General features: G+C 48.2%; 1 protein-coding gene across 1 annotated transcript in view; it reads right to left on the bottom strand.

The window, feature by feature from the left end:
• The window catches only part of LOC309685117 (electroneutral sodium bicarbonate exchanger 1-like), a gene marked incomplete at both ends in the record, with an annotated part of 920,987 nt that overhangs the window by 734,232 nt on the left and 168,135 nt on the right, over positions 1-18,620 (bottom strand). The gene's annotated exons all lie outside the window — the stretch shown is intronic.

Here is an 18,620-nt window from a genome sequence, read left to right as displayed (position 1 = left end):
TTTTAACGACTAGCATCACCAAAATCACACCACTGACATACTTCAGCCTTTCAAAGTATGCCCTAGGTGCAGTTACTGGATCTGAAAAAGAGTTCCTCAAATCAGTTTCATCAAAATACGCACACAGGGAAATTTCACTGAATACTACTGGTAGAACAGACTGTCTGATAAAAATCGGCTCTATCGCATCCCAACTGCTTGACGTGGAAAGCATGCTTCTTTGGGTTACAATTCCTCAATCCACAGGCACAATAAGGAAAACAATCCCAGTGCACGCAGGAGAAGGCCATCCACTTAATGCAGGTATGACTTAAAAGGTATTGCAGAAGAGGATTTCTACACATTCCAAGATTGTACTCATACTGGGTTCAGTCCCTGAAAAAGTCCTCTTTAAATTCACATACTTCCTTACGCAAAAAATGGAGACCGCTGCCCCTCCAGGCGTGGCCAAGGGTAAAGGCCTACTTACTCCCTCTTCAAAGTCTTCATGTTCCACAGTGACAGGTAGCCGTCTGAAAAACCCACAGCGAGCTGATTGCTTCTGCTTATGTAGCACAGGGTTGACACTGCTGTTCCGGAAGGATTTTCTAAATAAAAACAGAGACGTCTCCCTTCTCTGGTCACAGCTTCTCTTCTCTGTGGGACTTGAGCAGGACTTCTAGTGGCAACTTCCAGATCTACACACACAAAACAATGAATGCGTGATGCCATTTAGCGTGCATTTTATACGCTGACGTCACAAAACCCATAATCTAAGTCGACCGTCCCAGGCAAAATACCAATTTATGCAGCACTTTTTTTGCCATTTCCATTTTGTACGTCTTCAAAGAACATAAGAACTCTCTGATCGGACACGTATTCTCACTCGTAGGCAAAAATCAAGTAGAAGCGTAACCTTCATAGACAAATTCCTCTTGGACTCCATACATCAGGAGTTTGGGCCTCACAGTGAAGCTATTTGAAGTGACACCAACTCCTGAAGCCACTGTTGTAATAGTGGATGTTGTAACAGTGGATGCAATCTGAATACACCAATCAGAGATTTCATTCATCCAAATGCAGGGGTTTTGACAAGTTGGATTTTTTTTAGAAAACAAGCCTAGAATTTGCCCCAAGTCACTTAAGACGAGCCAAAGAACGTTCCCACGAAATAGGGCACCTCCGACACAACTTCCTACCAGGCAGCTGCACCGACTCAGATGGTAAAACTCCCACACCTCACTGGCAAGAACCATAGTGACACAGCGATCTCGGTGGGAGGGGGCATTTATAACACTAGAAGGAGTAATCAGCCACTCCTAACTTTAATCAGTTCAGGACTATACAATGTCAGACCGCCACCTGCAGTCAGTACTCACAAATGTCTGCACACTAGTATCTTCAAAGCGGGATGCATACTGCTTCTTTAAAAGACACACATTTTCTTACACCTCAATTCATGTTTAAAAACTGAAGCTTACCCAATGCTTCGATATCGTTCTCACTGCAAGACAAATCATCCAAACAAAGGTCAACCAGAAGTAGATGACCAACATCTGTAGCCACTGCTGCCACTCCAAAGAGCCATTGCAGGCTCTGATGAAGGTGCTGAGTGCTCACACTGGCTCCTCCGTGACTCGTTATGGGCTCTATAGCAGTTACCTGCAGGAAAACTACAAGTTAATATTTCAGCTGTTTGACAACCCAAGTCGAAATCATTCAAAAGGGAAGCCAGAACTGGCACATCACAAACAAGAAAGTAAATACAGGAGCATAAGACTTAAAAACAAAGCATGGTTTCCGATTCTATCAAGGAAAAAGAAAACAGCCCTGTACAAAATCTCTTATTGCCTTCCCTTTGCTGTATTTCCTACAGCTATTTCACGGAATTAACTTCAACTGAAATGGTGCAGTCTATTATTACAGCTTACCAACTTCCATTTCCTACTTAGAAATAATGAACTATGGAAGGAAGAAGCGCGCGCTGCTCTCTAACATGCCAAGCAGTCGGCATGCACCTCTATTACAAGGTGAAGACAGATTTTTCAGCACATGTTGCAACACGTCCCAGGACAATACCCACTGCCAGAGCAGAGCACAAGCACAGGAAGACTCCTGCACTGAAGCTATACAACAAAAGGACACAGGCTATCGTTTAGCCCTCTCACAAAATGCAACCCAATGCAAACAGGAAGCTTTACATCAACAACAAACTGTTACAGGAAAATAAAGCAAGGAAGTGAACTTCACAAGGTAGTCCATTTTTTATCTTCTATTTTTACCCCCAGAGGTGGGGAAAAATAACCAAACCCCAAAGCCCCAAAGGTTTCTCCTCTCCCCTATCAAGCACTTGTTGCCACTACTCTGCCTGGCGACCTGCTCCACAATTTACCTTTCATCTTGCTCACAAGAATTCTAATCTTAGAAGCACCCGCAGCAATTTAGACCACTGTCATTTCCTGTTTCAGATTCCCTCTAAATCAAATCAAATTTCCAGTCTTCTCTCCTACTCGAAGGACTATCGCAAGCGCTTTGATTGTTCCAATTCTTGCTGCTCCAAGTCTTGAGGACTGTTATGAGGGAAGCAGAAATACGCTACACAGCTTGCTGCACAATTAGCCAAAGTTCAAGTGTCGCTTCCAACTTCTTTCTCTTCTAAGATTGTTTCCGTTGTTCAACTGGCTCCAAATGAATCTTCTCCATTTGTACATACGGTCTTCCAACAACGTTTCCCGATTTTAACACTGCCATTTACCACCTAGAAGCTCCTGAAACGGCCTAGTTTTCCACTGCGCTCTGCACAGGCTTTTCATATGCTCCTAGACTAATGCCGACTCATTCTGGGAATGAACTCAGAAAACTTTTCTCAGCTCACAGGATCCAAATGCTACCCCTCCACCTCATACAAACCAGGAAAACTTGGGAAATTACCATTCCATACTTCTGAAACATACAACCATTATAAACCCATTTAACAGAACTAATGTTTTTAATTCAGAGTTGCTTTTACTAGAAACCAATTCCAATAAGACTCCTTTAACATTTTCAGTTTTCTGCTGCATTTCACATGTATATCATCCAGAGGGTAAAAAGAGCTGTTGCCATGACAAAAAAAAAAAAAAAGCCAAAATTCTTTCTAAGCTTATAAGTTCCGTTTTCTAAGTCATTCCTTTTCTCTCTGAGCGACTACACACCTACTCTTCCACTAAAAGACAGTCATACAGTCACTACACATACCCTGTATTAATACACTCATGGCTTGACACCTCGGTCCGGAATTACTTGAAGTTGCTGTTAACCTGGATAACTTTGTTGTCCACAGAAGTCAACAGTCCAACCAGCAACACCTGTGTCCTGCCTATGCTCACCTAACCTCAGAGCAAAAAGATAGGAAGCGAAATGAAAGCAACAGACCAGACAGGTTTGTAATCAAGAGCATTCAGGCCATAAGAGCAGAAACTCAGATAAGCTTTGGCTTTATTCCCAAATTCACAACCTTCATCACACAACAGCCAACTTATCCCCCCAAGGCTTCGTCATATTTTCTCCTCAACCACTCTTTTTGTGGTATGGAAAGACTCCCTGATACAACTGAGACTTATAACTCTATTTGGTTTCAAAACACTTCTGTAGACACAGACTCAATACACGACATGTTCCTTCTTCCCCTTTCCTGTTCTTCTTCCCAGCTTGCTTAGATTTCAGAAATAAAACTTAATAAAGCTATGTCCTTTTTCACACACATAATTTACTTATTGATTATACACCTATGCCAGCACACAACTTGTCTTTCCAGCTACAACTCTCAGATTTACCCAGACGGCGGGCAAACGCACCCAGTGGAGCACCAACCCAACTCCTCGCTTTAGAAAGTACCGCAATACAAGTGCTTGAGACGAGTAAGCACACTGTAGCATTAAAACAAACAAAACAGAAAAGTGTGTGGGGTAGTGATTTTTTTTTTTCACTCGTGCCAAAAAAAAGGTATTTTTCAATGCCCTTTTGTGGAAGTGGCGAATCAGGTAACTATGTGCTCTACAATAAAACTAGAAAACTTGGTTTACTATCTGTAAACTCAAAAGATAACAGTACTGTTGTGCCCAAGATTTTACCTCAAGGCTCTCTCGACTGGATACTCTCAAGGGACAGTACGTTAATGCACTAGACAAGAAATACCTCCCACAAAGAGGCGCTCCAAAGCTTGTCCTGAGACAGGGTCATGCAGCACCTAATAACATAAAAGCTTCGCTTCTCCAATTAAAATGTACGTACCCTTCCGGGAAGAACAACCGATTTCACCACTCGTGATGTTCCAAGGTCGTACAGACAGAGAACACTTCCCTCTGCTTCTTCCAACCCAACCAGTAGTCCGGTTCTCTTCTGCCAGGAAAACTCCTTCACCACACGAACAGTGGGAGGCTGTTTCTTTACTCCACTGAAACGGTGCGCAGAGAGCCGCTCTGCTGTCACAGAGTTCACTACCTCAAGCTGAGGACCACGCGCCAACCACGCTAGGCCATTCCTCCCTGGAAGAGAAAAGAAAGCTGGCTAAAGCAAATGTCCAAGAGAAGACTGAAAACAACTGAAAAATCACAGTCGCTGCCCCTTTCCTTCCCTAAAAGAACCTAACAGAGGAAGACCGACTTACCTCGTCCTGGTCAATTCCTTAAATCACCCACTGAAATCCTCAAGCCATACCTCTTAAAATTAACAGCCTTATTTATTCTTTTGCATTTGTACCTGTCATTCCTGCACTGAAGAATCTGAATTGTTTGGGATAAAGATTACAATATCTTGACCTAGAGTCTTTAGACCACATTCGGCTTGGTTTTGCTAGAAATCATCGAAATGCATATGGGAATGCAAGTCTTCAAGCGGGCTTCCCACATAATAAATCTAAGCCAATTCATTCCTAGTTGATTAATTGTCCTTGACACAGGACACCTTCTCCCGGGGTACTCATCTGCATCCTAGCAGATACTTTGGAAATATGGCTGCAGCACTTAACAGCGTTATCCTCTTCCTTCTGTTTTTATTCAGACTAGAAAAGAAAAAGCAGGGGGGGTGCCTCTGTAACAGCCTAGAAGAACTATTTCTGCACACGATGTTACGATGGTCATAGAGCCGGTGCAAATAAATACCGCCAAAAACACCACCTTTTTGAAAATGCTTTCTTATGGAATTAAAAATTGAGGAGGGCTCACTGACTCAGCATGTTTAAGTAAACTATTTGAATTGCACAAGATCGGTGCAGGTTGTTATAACTTCAAAGTTTAACTATACCAATGTTCTAATATTAGCATACGTTGAAGCATCCTTTTTGGTCTCGCTAAGCCTGATGCACCTTAACAGCACCGACCTGGCACAGTTGATACTATGACCCGATGCTTCCGGTAACCTCCGGGCAATAACAACTTTATACCAAGTCCAAATTTAAAGGAAAATGCTCACCTCTAGAAAACTTCCCGCACAGCACAGAATTGCGGCTCCTCTCCTCTTCCCCAATTGCCTCAAGAGTCACCTCTGGAAACTGCAGCAGACTGCTCGTTACGTGAGCCCTCAGGTCTTGCATTCTTCACTGTAAATAAAAAAAAACATTGACCAAACAGACTCATGTCAGCCATAAATATTCTTGAGATTGACACAAGTTTCATCAGACGCAGGGAAAAATCTCCTAGGCATCACCTGTATCTCTTTTCCTTAAAAAAGGGGCAATCAGGACAGTTTTTCCTCCCACAGCAGAGCCAAAGGAGAATCCTTTGCTTTTCTGATGCCCATGAGATCCCCAACAAAAAGTGACAGAGAGGTATGGATGAGATAAATAACAGGAAAAAACCCAGTACACTGAGTTCAAGGCTGCTCACACAGGTGAGTAAGAGGAGGTCTGAGAAAAATCCTATTGGGAAAAGCTTCTCAGTAACAGGCACAAGTTTCCAAGCTGAAGAGAGGATTTCACAAACCATGTTGACTGCGCTGCCACCAAAAGAGAGGCCTTGCTGCCGCCTCCCATCTCTCCATCTGCCCCTTTCTTCTACTACTGTACTCCTGTGGGCTTACCTTGCGCTGCCTTGAACACTTCTTAGAGCACTTTGGGAGCCAACTTACCTCCCTAAGCAGACAGGGAAATAAGCCAGAAAAGTAGACAGTGTTCCACCAGGTTAGAGAGCCCAACTGGCTTGCAGAGAGAACTCGCAAGTGTAAAAGGCGGCACAAGGAAGGGGGCAGGACAACGCGTTGGGAAGAAGGAGAGGGAATTCGTCCGTGTGCGTTTTGTGGCAGTAAGCCGGTATGCTAGCTCAGGCATGGGTGAACACCACATTCCGTTTGCAGGGAGAGCTAAAAACCCCTTTGCTTTTAGAAAGGACACCACCCAGGACACAGTCGGTCCACTTAGAACTCCCTCTTGCACGGAGAGGCCCCCCGTCTCACTGAGAAAGGCTGCAGCTGACAGGCGTCGCTCCTTCCTTCAGCCAGAGGTAGAAGCCAAAGTCATTTCAGGGAAGTGGTACTTGGTGATCAGAGAAGGGACGACATTGTGTGCCTCTACTCAGATCACATTTTCTAAGGAAACAGGACAAAGAGTGGGAAGAAGCCAAAGAAGAAGAAATGGAAAGAAAACTAAGTTCTTTTGGGAAAAACAGCATCCACTTTGTTGAACAACAGGTCAAGATCACAGAATCGCAGAATGGTCAGGGTTGGAAGGGACCTCTGGAGATCATGTAGTCCAATGCCCCCCTGCCCGAGCAGGGTCACCTACAGCAGGTTGCACAGGACGGCATCCAGGCGGGTTTTGAATGTCTGCGGAGTGGGAGACTCCACCACCGCTCCGGGCAGCCTCTTCAAGTGCTCTGCCAGCCTCAAAGTAAAGAAGTTCCTCCTCATGTTAAGATGGAGCTTCCTATGTTCAAGTTTTTCCTCATTACCTCTTGTCCTGTCGCTGGGCACCACTGTAAAAAGGCTGTTCCCATGCCCCTGGCACCCTCCCTCTAAGTATTTATAAGTATTAATAAGATCCCGCCTCAGTCATCTTCTCTCTAGACTAAAAAGACCCAGGTTCCTCAGCCTTTCCTCATGAGAGAGATGCTCCAATCCCCTAATCATCTTAGTAACCTTTTGCTTGAGCCTCTCCAGCAGTTCCCTGACCTTCCTGATCTGGGGAGCCCAGAACTGGACGCAATACTCCAGATGCGGCCGCACCAGGGCAGAGTAGACCTCCCTCCACCTGCTGGCCACACTCTTCTTGATGCACCCCAGGATGCCACTGGCCTTCTTGGCCACCGGGGCACATTGCTGGCTTGTGGTCATCCTGTTGTCCACCAGGACTCCCGGGTCCCTTTCCACAGAGCTGCTCTCCAGCAGGTCAGCCCCCAACCTGTACTGATGCACGGCGTTATTCCTCCCCAGATGCAGTACCTTACACTTGCCCTTGTTGAATTTCATAAGGTTCCTCTCCGCCCAACTCTCCTGCCTGGCCAGGGCACGCTGTATGGTGGCACAGCCTTCCGGCGTGTCAGCCACTCCTCCCAGTTTTGTGACATCAGCAAACTTGCTGAGGGTACACTCCATCCCTTCATCCAGGTCATTGATGACTATATTGAACAGGACTGCATCCCGTACTGACCCCTGAGGGACACCACTTCTTACTCACCTCCAACTAAGCTCTGCAACACTAACCGCAACCCTCTGAGCTCTATCTGTCAGCCACAAGTCAATCATTATTAATTGAATTATTATTCATAGTATTAAAATATTATTAGACTTATAATATTAGCAGACTAATAACAGATAATCATGTATTTTTATAATTACATTATATTATGTTATTCATATAAAAATATCTTTCGATTTATAATTATAATAAATTGTATTATTAATAATATTAAATTATGATTATTAAGGACTGGTTCAGTGACGTTTTCCCCAGAACAACAGCAAGCAACTCACAAGGACTGGAGGAGCAGTAGATGGAAAGGTCACTTTCTGCGCCTTAGTAGTCAGCTTCAGTGAATTCGTATTTTGCCGTATTTTACTCCTGCGGAAAGAGGATTTAGTGAGTGAGTCAGCAGGTGATTAGTGAGTACCACTGGCTTGGGTCTTTCCCACGTAGGCAGAAAGCCTCCCCCTGATGTTTTAGGCAAAACCGCTCCATTTAACCCAAGCCCTAAGTTTTACTCTAGAAAGCCACAAGCGTAACAGAGATGGTCTCATTTCACTCAAGTGCAGCCTACAGATTGTCTTGCCGAGTTTGTGCAGATGCTCTGCAAGCACAAATCTACAGCAGAGGTGAGAAGACGACAGAATTTCAGCTCTCTGTCCCAACAGCCCCCAACAGCTAAGGTCCTGTACCTGATGCAGACCATAGCTTTGATTTCCCTTTAAAAAACAAGCAAACAAACAGAAAAAACACCACCAGAAACAACAAAGCAAACACCACAGATCAGAATTTGACACTGGAGCCACGTGACCCTGCTGCCCCCTACGCTTATCCCCTAACACGACTGTGCTTTCATTCCAGAGTGGCAATCCCCGTCCAACGTGGCTAAGCTCGCAAAAGTTCCTCAAGTCACTTCTGACACTATGCTCTTTTTCACCTCGCTCGGTGCACCTGGACAGACAGACGTAGGTGCCGAGCATCTCGGTACAGAACACACACGCAGCCTTCCCGACAGAGGGAGGCAGTCGTGAACAAGACGCTTTCCAGCGTACCGCACCGCTTGTCCCTCCCAGCACCAATTTCAGAATCACAGAATCGCAATGAAGAGGAAGGCCTTCCCCAATCACCAGAGGTCGTCTGGGCCAGCCCCGCTGCTCCAGCAGGGCCACCTGCAGCGGGCTGCCCAGGACCGTGTCCAGGCGGCGGTTGAATACCTCATTCTGAAACATACTTTTACAAAGAGCAACCTGACAAGCTGAACCGCAAAAACACTGGCAACACATGCAACAGGCCCAGCTTTATGGTGACTCTCTCCTGTCAATTTAAGGGTTCTCTCCACCACGCCACTAAAGCAATACCGCACCAGCAAAGGCTTGTCGCCATTAGTTCTCTAAAACTGGAGCCAACAGCTTACTCGGTACAAGACGGGAGATTAATAGAAGCCCGATTACGTTTATCTTACTCTCTGAAAAAAGCAAACTCCAGGCAAATCAATGTCGGAAAAGCAGTTGGTGCAGCAGGTGCACATCAGCCTCAGGAGACCAGAGGTTAATGTATCTGTTTGCCCGTTACTGGGAAACACGCCTGAGCCATGGCAACCTACTGGTGCTCCCACTCCTTCCAGGCTTCCTCCAGCCCAGACTGCCACATCACCTGCGTGCTCTGCATCTGCCACTCGTTCTCAGCCAGCAGGAACATTTTTCCCTCCTGCCTACAACATCCTTACTTACACTTCTTTTGGGCTTTTGCCTTGAGCAAACCACCAACGCTTGATAAGGGAACTGACTTTGGCAACCCAATGTGCCAGTGCTGCAAATGAGGACGGGGACCATTTCTCAAAGGCAGAGCTGTCTTCTTTTCCTTTGACCTTTTTAAAAGGTCTGGGGAGAAAAAAACAAAAACAAAAAAACTTTGGAAAAAAGTCCCAAGTCACAGATATAAAGTACCACTCCCGTATTGACAGGCAGAAACGCAGCAGTGCTGCTAAGCGGCCTTAACACAGCAGAGTGCGAGCTGGCCGGCAGGCAGTAAGGGGAGAGTATCCACTGTCGTGGAGTGCCCGCTCAGGACAAGGCTTCTGGTGGTCTTGGTTCTCATGAGCCTCATCTCAGGGTCAGATGGAGTCCTAATCCAGACACAAGGGGTGTGCTCCCACACGCGTGTCAGGGCTGAGCAGGGGTAGTGCAGGTCTCCTCTCTCCCACCCAACTCTTTTGGAAGACTTGAAACTGGCATACCAGGGTTCACATTTTGTAAAATGCCTCTGATAACTTTCATTTATAACTGGACTTGCATTTACCACTGCTTTGTTCCTGATCTTTTTCTCCTTTTAAATAGGAAAATACATAAAAGACAAAAAAAGAAGCTGTTAGCCAGATAATCCCAGCAAACAAGAAGAGTTCCCGTCAAATGTGACTTTTCCTCTTCTTCTTCTGTTCTTTTCCCTGTTCAGAAATATCCCGTGTAGCTCTGAAACTTCACAAGTGGAAATGTCTCACGGCCACTTTGCTCTGCGGGTGGAAGCATCTGCTGCCCTCTCTTGTACCGCTACCAGCAGTCACCGCCTGGTTTGCTTTGGACCCTGCCAGCCCGGGAAAATCCCCTCCTCTCCAGCTAAGCCTGACTTGCAGCAATGCAGCCACAGCTGCTGTGCCCCTCGTACGCGGCGCAATGTGGGATGGGGTACTTCCAAACCAGACCTCATCCACCCCAAGCGTGGGTACGCCAGGCAGGCGGACAAATCCCCTGCAGAGACAACTCCAGCTGCCCCTGCACAGAGCTGGCTCCGGCGTGGGGAGTTTCTTGGTCTGTGTCCCTTGGCACGTGAAAGCAATTCAGCCCTTTGCAAGACTGAATCGATGCTGGAAAAATTAAATTTTCTGTGCCTGATATCTCCTAGTAGGTGGGCTGCTGCAGCTACAAGGTCACTGAGACGTGATCCGCTTTGGCATAACAGCAGTGTAAGCGCCTGAGCTCTTTTTGGGGCAGCTGGAATAAGAAGGAATAAGTCGTGCTGGAGTCCCAGCAAAAGCCTGACTGAAAGGACCACAAAGAGAGCGGTGTTCAGTCCTGAGCCCCAGAAAGGGCAGGAGGAGAGCAAAGGGGAGGAGAGGGGGGAACCTTCTCCTCCAGAAGGACCCAACAGACTGGGAAAGCGGCCGGGAAGCGAGCTGCTCCTGGGCAGGCAGGAATAGCTCTGTGTGGCACTGTCGCTGGGATCTGGCGCTGGGAAGCAGAGGTGACAAACACCTGGCAGCAGGGATCATCTGTAGGTTCTACGTTTCAACTCCATGCTGCATCACTGGGAGGGAAAAGGAAGGAAAGAAGCAGAAGTCACACGTAGGAGAGAGACCCAGAATTCTCAGGAAAAACAGTCACCTCTGTCCCACAACTTAGTTGTGAAAATATATGCCCTCCGCTAATACAAAGACAGAATAAGCTCTTAATCTGCTGCCTTTGCTTATTGACAGATTCGCTCTTTCTTCATCCGGAGCTGTCAATCACTTTGAAGGGGTATCTTTTGTCCTTTTGCCCAGCACCTGACTGCAATTTGCAGCAGGAACAGAACAGGAAAAATTATGAAAGCGTACCTTTCAGCATAGCGTAAGGCTGACAACGTTCCTTTGTAAGAGAGGTCTGCCGGACTCATGGCCGCAATCTGGAAGCGTATGAAAAGTATCAACTGACATTAGACTTTGAAGGAGATTTTTTTTTAAAGCAGTGTTAAACACTACCAAAAATCAGATAGGGATTAAGTCCATAAACATAAAAGGAGAATCCTAGTGTCTTAGCAACCTGGCTATAAATTAACTCCTTTAGCATTTGAAGAAACTCAGGTAAGCTGTTTCAAGGCTGTCAGCATTTAGTCAATGTTTTCACAGATGCACTTTTTCTATTTGTATTCCTCCATCTCTCTACTGATAGTCCTTTCTTTAAGAAAAAATACCTCTTCAGAGATGATGGAGTACACAGTTAGTTCCCTGAGACAAAGGCGATCCTTTGGCAGTTTAATCTTATTTAGGAATGAAACATCTTGTGCACAGCCCAAACGATAATCTCAGATTTCAGGAAAAAAATATAGTTGCTTCATAATATTGCTTCATTTTATGGAAAGAGCATGGCTTTTCTAAATAAAGGGGGGCTGCTTATGAGTGTTATACCTACATTTCTCTCTATTTAGATAAGTTTTTACAAATATGCAGAAAACTCTTGCAGAAGAAATGGGGTTTGAATGCTTAATGTAGAAAGAGAGAGAGAGAGAGAGATTTTTGTTCTGAAAACAGAAGTGCTCTCCATTTGAGTAATGTGTTTCCTAGTGGCAAGAAACGTGTGACCAGCAGAAGGGTTCTCACCTTTATGTTGCATAGAAAGCAATCTTTTATCTTTTTATCTACACGCACTTTCACCACTGTTAGAGCCATGCGATCAGAATTAGAATCAGTTTACCATGATGGTCCGGCTGTTTCCCCCCAGAGCGGACTGCAGGAGTTTCGTCAGGACCGAGTCCTTGAATGGGATATGCAGCACTTTCTTTCCTGGAGCAACCTCAGCCAGAGCACTAAGGGAAAGAAAGTCAAAATATGGGAACAGTAAAGCATAACCATCAAAAGCAAATTAACGGGGGAGAAACTACCTGCTTATTTCACACTTATGTTCATTCTTCAGTATATGAGTGCTTATGTACATCTCAGGCTTTATTCACTTAAGTAACTTTATTAGCCACGCAGCAAGTTGGTCTCTGTCGCAATCCCCAGCACTTCCCGCTGGATTAGGCTTTGGGAAACAATTCAAGGGTCCCCAGCCACGAGTAAGGAACGAGCCGTTACTAATTGGCAAATCAGTAGAAACACCAGCCCCAGTCATGAGGAGAAAGTCTCATTTTTCAGTCATGGATTTTCACGGGTTTTGTTTTCAAGCCACCCAAACAGGGCGTGCTTTTATAGCCATCAGCAACTAAGTTCTCCGTCCCCTCCAGAAAAGCCTTTTCCTAAAGGCGCTCTCCTTCCAAGAGCAGACCCACAAAAAGAAGCCCTCTCTGCTTAATCCATTTCACAGAGAATTTGAAATGCAAACAAGAATTAAACAGGACGTCTTTTCCCCGCTTCAGGGAAAGCCACTAATAGAGACCTTGGCAACATATTTAGCAAATCTATCATTGTAATGCCTTTGCATTGCCCATTTCCACCTGGAGAGCAGGTTGAAAGGACTCATAAAAAAAAACCAAACCAACCACAAAACATATTCCTGTGTAGGGGGTAATTTTATGAAAATAGGACAGAAGTGAAATTCCTGCGAAACAGAGGGGTTATGATTGTTACCATCTTCTTCAGCCTTAACGATCTGAACCTCTTTTTACAGGTACACGGCATCAAGAAACATTTTCGAGGCGCAAAGAAAACCCCACTTATTCACCCCTTTACCCCAAAGATCTTTTCACCACACGGATTCCACCACCAATACACAGCTGCTAAATATCCCCGGCTGCTGCCGATCCGTAAGAAACCCTTCAAAATACAAGAGAACGCTGAGCCCGGCACGCTGACGGTGCTGCCAGGGCTGTGAGTCGGAGCTGGACGGAGTCACAGCCCCTGAGGTTGAAATCAGCCCCACACTCAGGCACAACCCAGGGTTTCAAGCCTCGCTACAAACCAGCCCACTGCTTTTGAAAAAAAAAAACAAACAGGGAGATTCACCTCGAAAGAAACCACGTTCTCGACGCCAAAGGGGCGCTGGTCCATGGCCGCCGTCGCCCTTAGGGCCAGTTCCATGGGGCTTCGCTTGACCTGGAGCAGAACTCGCAGGCGTGAGGACAAAGAGTACCCTACACAAAATCTAAAAAAAGGAAATGTTAAATAAGATTTGCTGTTACTCACCCACCAAAGCCTAACCACTACAACTCGCCCTTTCACAACCAGGCCTGATCGCAGAAGAAAACTGAAATATCCCAATTCCCGGTTCAAACACAAGGCGTGGAGCTGCCCAGACCCCACGTGTGGGCTGGGCAGACGGGGGGCTCTTCTTCTCAAATCCCGCAGGAAGAGAAAGGGCAGGAGTGTTTTCCCAGCCCTGGAAGAGGCTGTGGGGCTGCCCCAGATTTGGCGGAGTTTGGTAGCTCTTCCTGAGGGAAAACGCTGCTCTCGGCATGGACCTGGGGGCCATCCCTGAGGGAATTGCTGCTCCCAGCCTTGCAGGAGTCTGTAGGGCAACTGCAGGAATGGATTTAGGGCTCTCCCTTGTTGTAAAATCACCAGATTTTGGTTATAGTAGAAGTAGAATGTGAGAGCACTGGGTGTTCTGAAACTCGTAACCATAGAGTCCTCACTAGGTAATCGTTGTTTTCTATAAAGGAACAAGTAGAACCCAGATGAAACAATGAAGAATAGAATAGAGAAGTTTTGTTTGAGGCTAGTAATTATAGAAACCTGTTATGCACCAGTGACGCTGCTTAGAAACCCCCTTACCCTTCCCATCTTGATTTAAATATCTAGACCCAAAATAATAGATATTAATAGAAATAACCATTGATTATTTGGATATGGGTATTGAGAGTAATGTATAGTCAAGGGACCGATCAATGAAAATCAAACCCATAATAGGCATTTGGGAACTAGGTATGACCTAACCTAGCTGTTGAACAATGTAGCTTTGAAGTACCTGTCAAGAAAGCGATGAGTTGTAGGCCTGGTTAGTAAACCGAGAAAATCTTCTGGAGGTTCCAAGATTAAAGGTGGGGTGGAACTCTGTGACCAAGCTGAGCACACGCAAGGACCGGGTTCAACCAGAGGACACAGTGAGGAAGACCCTGGACGACCACCAGTGTACCTGAAGGCCCATGCATCATGGATATATTAATGAGTTCCCGGAAATTGTATAAATATGTTAATTGTTTCTCGGAAATGTGATGAATATGTCTATTTGGACTGTATATAATTTTTGTAGTGGAGCAACTCGGTACGCACACTGGGTGGAGTGAACCCGTGCATCCGGTGCCATAATAAAGAAGTGCCTGCTTTGTAACTTAAATTAAGGCTTAGAAAGTTTGGTTCTGCTGATTTACGGTAACGGGGGGGGGGAGGGGAGCGATAGGCGACGCCTCCTTTTGGGGAGGTACATTGTACTCAGAGACGTGGCGCGCAGCCGCTGCACTGGGAGGGCTGTCCGGGGGCGGCGGGGCCGGGCCTCGGGGAATGGGGGCAGAAGAGACGGCCGGCCCAGTGCCCGGGGAGGGGGCAGCCCCCCCGGCCTGACGCCGCAGGTAGCGGCGTTAAGCGATTTCAAGTGGAATTGCGGCATTGGCAGAAACTCCCCGTGACGTCTGAGCAGCGGGGGGCTCCCACACACCTCCGCACGGGGGCTTCGGCGCGGGGGCTCCCACACACCCCCGCACGGGGGCTTCGGAGACAGGGCCCCGCCCGGCACTGACGCACAGGGGTTCAGCGCGCTGCCTGACCGCCACCCGCACCCCCGCACCGACCCGCCCACGGCTACCGGGGGGTGGACGGCGGCGGCGGGGACACCCCGGCTCGGTACGGGCGAAAAATAACGCACACACACCCCCCGCCAGCGCCTGCCCCCCACAACCGGCACGACATTTGCATAGACCACGCCCCTCCCATAGATTTCCACACACGGCGCCTCCAGAACGAGTCCTCCCATGCGCCACCGCCCCCGCGCCCAGATTCGCATGCGCCACGCCCCCGACTCGCTATATTTGGATGCACCACGCCCATAGTCACACATATTTGCATAGGCCACGCCCCCTCGCACCACCCACCTACCAGAGGCCACTTACCCCGGAACGGGGCAAGCAAAACCCGCCGCGGGCCCGGGGAAGACCGGGCAGCCTCGAAGGTGGGGGGGGGGGGGCGGGGGGAGAAGACCAGCCTCGGGGGGGTGGGGGTGGGGGAAGACCAGCCTCGAAGGGGGGGGGGGGGGGGGGGAAGACCAGGCTCGAAGGGGGGGGGGGGGGAAGACCGCCCTCGGGGGGGGTTGGGGGGAGTAGGAGGGAGGGGTTAAGGGCTGCTTGACAGAAGGGATAGGGGCTGCTTTTTTCCACTGGAAAGCTGGGAGACCCCCACCATTTCCCAACTTTAAAACCTGCTTTTTGCTCCAAAGCTGGGAGGGAAAAAAAAAAAAAACAAACCACCAAACCCCAACCCCACATTTAGCCTTTTTGGGATGAATTGTGGGGTTGGTTTTTTGTGCATGGGGAAACAGAGCTGGCGACAGCTTCCCCACCACCGGTGCTGCCGGGCAGCCCCACGCCCGGCACAGCCCAGGGTCCTCCACAACCCAGTTCCAAACTGGTGGAGCCGGAGCGCAGATTTGGCAGGTGACTGGCGAGGTGCTGCCGGGGCCCAAGCGCCCCAAATAGGTGGGTTAAATATGACTGACCGCTGCCGGTAATTAATCTGCGAGAGGCCGGGCGTGGGGTTTTGTACATAACCTGGATTGGTCGGATTTGAATAGGATTTACCTTTGCTTTGTGCCTGGGTGGGACCTCGCTGGGGGTGGGGGGGTTATTTTGGGGCGTTATGCCATAAAACCCTGGCGGCGACAGAAGATTGGCCCAACGCCGTCGTCCACCGCTGCTCGTCATTGTCGTCGTCCTCATCAACATCCACCGTGTCAGGACTCCAGGCTGTTTTAGCAGAAGAGTGGGGAAAAACATAAAAAGGAGATGAACCCCGAGAAAAAAAAAAAACACATTTAGGCCACACCACATATGATTTTTGCCTTTATTTCACCCACCACGCCTAAAAAAAAAAAAAAAACAATTGGCAGAAAGCGATAATTTGATTAAAAATCATTCCCTCCAATAATGTCGCTGTCACCTACGATTTCACCCAGGAAGCATTAACGCAAGAATATTTTTGACTCCAGCAACAAGCAAAAAAAACCCCAAAAAAACAACTTTCAGCATGGCTGAACGAGGGGAAAGTAAGAAGAATTTGGCCGCAGATATGTTCTGGCCCCAGAAAAACAGCCAAAATCCTTCCATGGAGCAAAAGCAACCTGCCAGTGCTGCCCTCATAGGGTGCAAAGTTGGGTAAAAAAAACCTCATCAGCTAAACATCAGCTATCCCGGGAAGTGAAAGGTCCCATCCCATGTGGCAAAAATCCACTCGCATGAATAACTTAGACAAAACCAGCCCACAAAAGGCCCGCACAAGACACACACTTGGTCCCCCTTTGCTTGAAGCTTCGCTAAAACCGTATACTCAGATTAGCCCTTTCCTGCAGTTTCTTTCCCAGAGTTTTGCCCCAAACCCACGCTTCTAGCCCCGCTCCCCAAGCCCTCCCTCAGGGCCCACCACCTTTCCCCAGCCCAGCCTGTCCTTAAAGCTTTTCTTTCCACACACAGCCCTTTCCACTCACCTCCCTCCGGGGCCTCCTCTCTCACAGGCACCTCACAGCCCTGCAAACCTCCCTCTCACAAACACCCATTCCCCTCACATTAAGAGCCATTTCCTCCACTCCTTCCTCACACAAACACCCATTCCCCTTACTCCCCCCTCGCGTTAACACCCATTGTCCTCACAGAACACCCATTCCCCTCGCTCCCCCCTCACACACTCACTCCCACACCCCCAACCATTTCCCCACCATTCTCCCCTCGACCCACCTCTTCTCTTCTCTTCTCTTCTCTTCTCTTCTCTTCTCTTCTCTTCTCTTCTCTTCTCTTCTCTTCTCTTCTCTTCTCTTCTCTTACCTCTCTCTCTCCTTGCCTCAGCCAACACACCTCTCGCCCCCCTTCCCCTCTCCTCCCATCAAAATGGCGCCGCCCTTCCCTTCCCTTCCCCTCCCGCCTTTTCCTGCCTCAGCCCCCGCCCCCCGCTCAGGTGACACCGCACACAGCCGCCATGAGGCGCGGCGGGGAGGGCCGGGGCTATGAGAGGCAATGGCGGGGAGGGAATTTTAGGCTTATCTTCTCTTCTTTTCATCTCCTCAGGCTTCGGGCAGCCCCGCGTGGGCGGCTGGAGATCCCCCCCTCCCCTTCCAGGAGTGGCCCCGGCCCTGGGGCGGCCCCCGCCTCCCTCCTCCCCACAGGCTCTCCTCAGGGAGAGCCCCCACGGCGGGCTCACAGCCTCCTGTGTGTCCGGGAATGGGATTTCCCTCAGGCAGAGCCCCCAAATCCACCCCTGGGGCAGCCCCACAGCGTCCTGCATGGCTGCTGTGAGAAACGCTCACTGTATTGAATTTTAGTCCGGGGCAAATTCGGTGGAGCAAAGAATATTTATTGCAGCGCTGGGAGTTACACAGGGGATTTCTCTTCCTGTAGCTCATTTTTCCTTTACAAACGCTTGTTTTTATTTCGTATTCCTTATACTTATTCATGTTTCTTCTTGGAACATACTTTGCATAATCAGTGAGTTTTGGGAACACGACCCACCCCCAAATACATAATCAATGGCTTCTTGCAATGCAGCCCACCCCCGAGCACGCCCCTCCCTTCCAGCGGCGGTCTCCTGGTGGTCGTCGGAGGGAGGCTCGAAGTCTTTATCACCGTGTCCTTCTTGTGGCTTCTTCATTCCTTACACTCCTGTGGTTGCCCTACCCAACCACACCGCCCGTTGTTCTGCAACGGTTCGGTACTTCCAACTGTTGCTCTCGTCTGACATCCTGTGTAACACTATCCCTTTCCCAAACGCACAGTGAGCACAGACCCATCTTAGCTTAAGCCATAGCGAGCACACATTCGTTTGAGCTGAAGCAAAATTTTTGCCAAATTACTTATTACAGGTTTGCAGGGCTGTGAGGTGCCTGTGAGAGAGGAGGCCCCGGAGGGAGGTGAGTGGAAAGGGCTGTGTGTGGAAAGAAAAGCTTTAAGGACAGGCTGGGCTGGGGAAAGGCGGTGGGCCCCGAGGGAGGGCTTGGGGAGCGGGGCTAGAAGCGTGGGTTTGGGGCAAAACTCTGGGAAAGAAACTGCAGGACAGGGCTAATCTGAGTATACAGTTTTAGCGAAGCTTCAAGCAAAGGGTGACCAA

This window comes from Vanellus vanellus (genome assembly GCF_965231255.1).
Source record: "Vanellus vanellus genome assembly, contig: HAP1_SCAFFOLD_58, whole genome shotgun sequence".
NCBI classification, from domain to species: domain Eukaryota; kingdom Metazoa; phylum Chordata; class Aves; order Charadriiformes; family Charadriidae; genus Vanellus; species Vanellus vanellus.
Note: the sequence above shows the minus strand (reverse complement) of the source record. Positions and strands in the feature narration are given on the sequence as shown.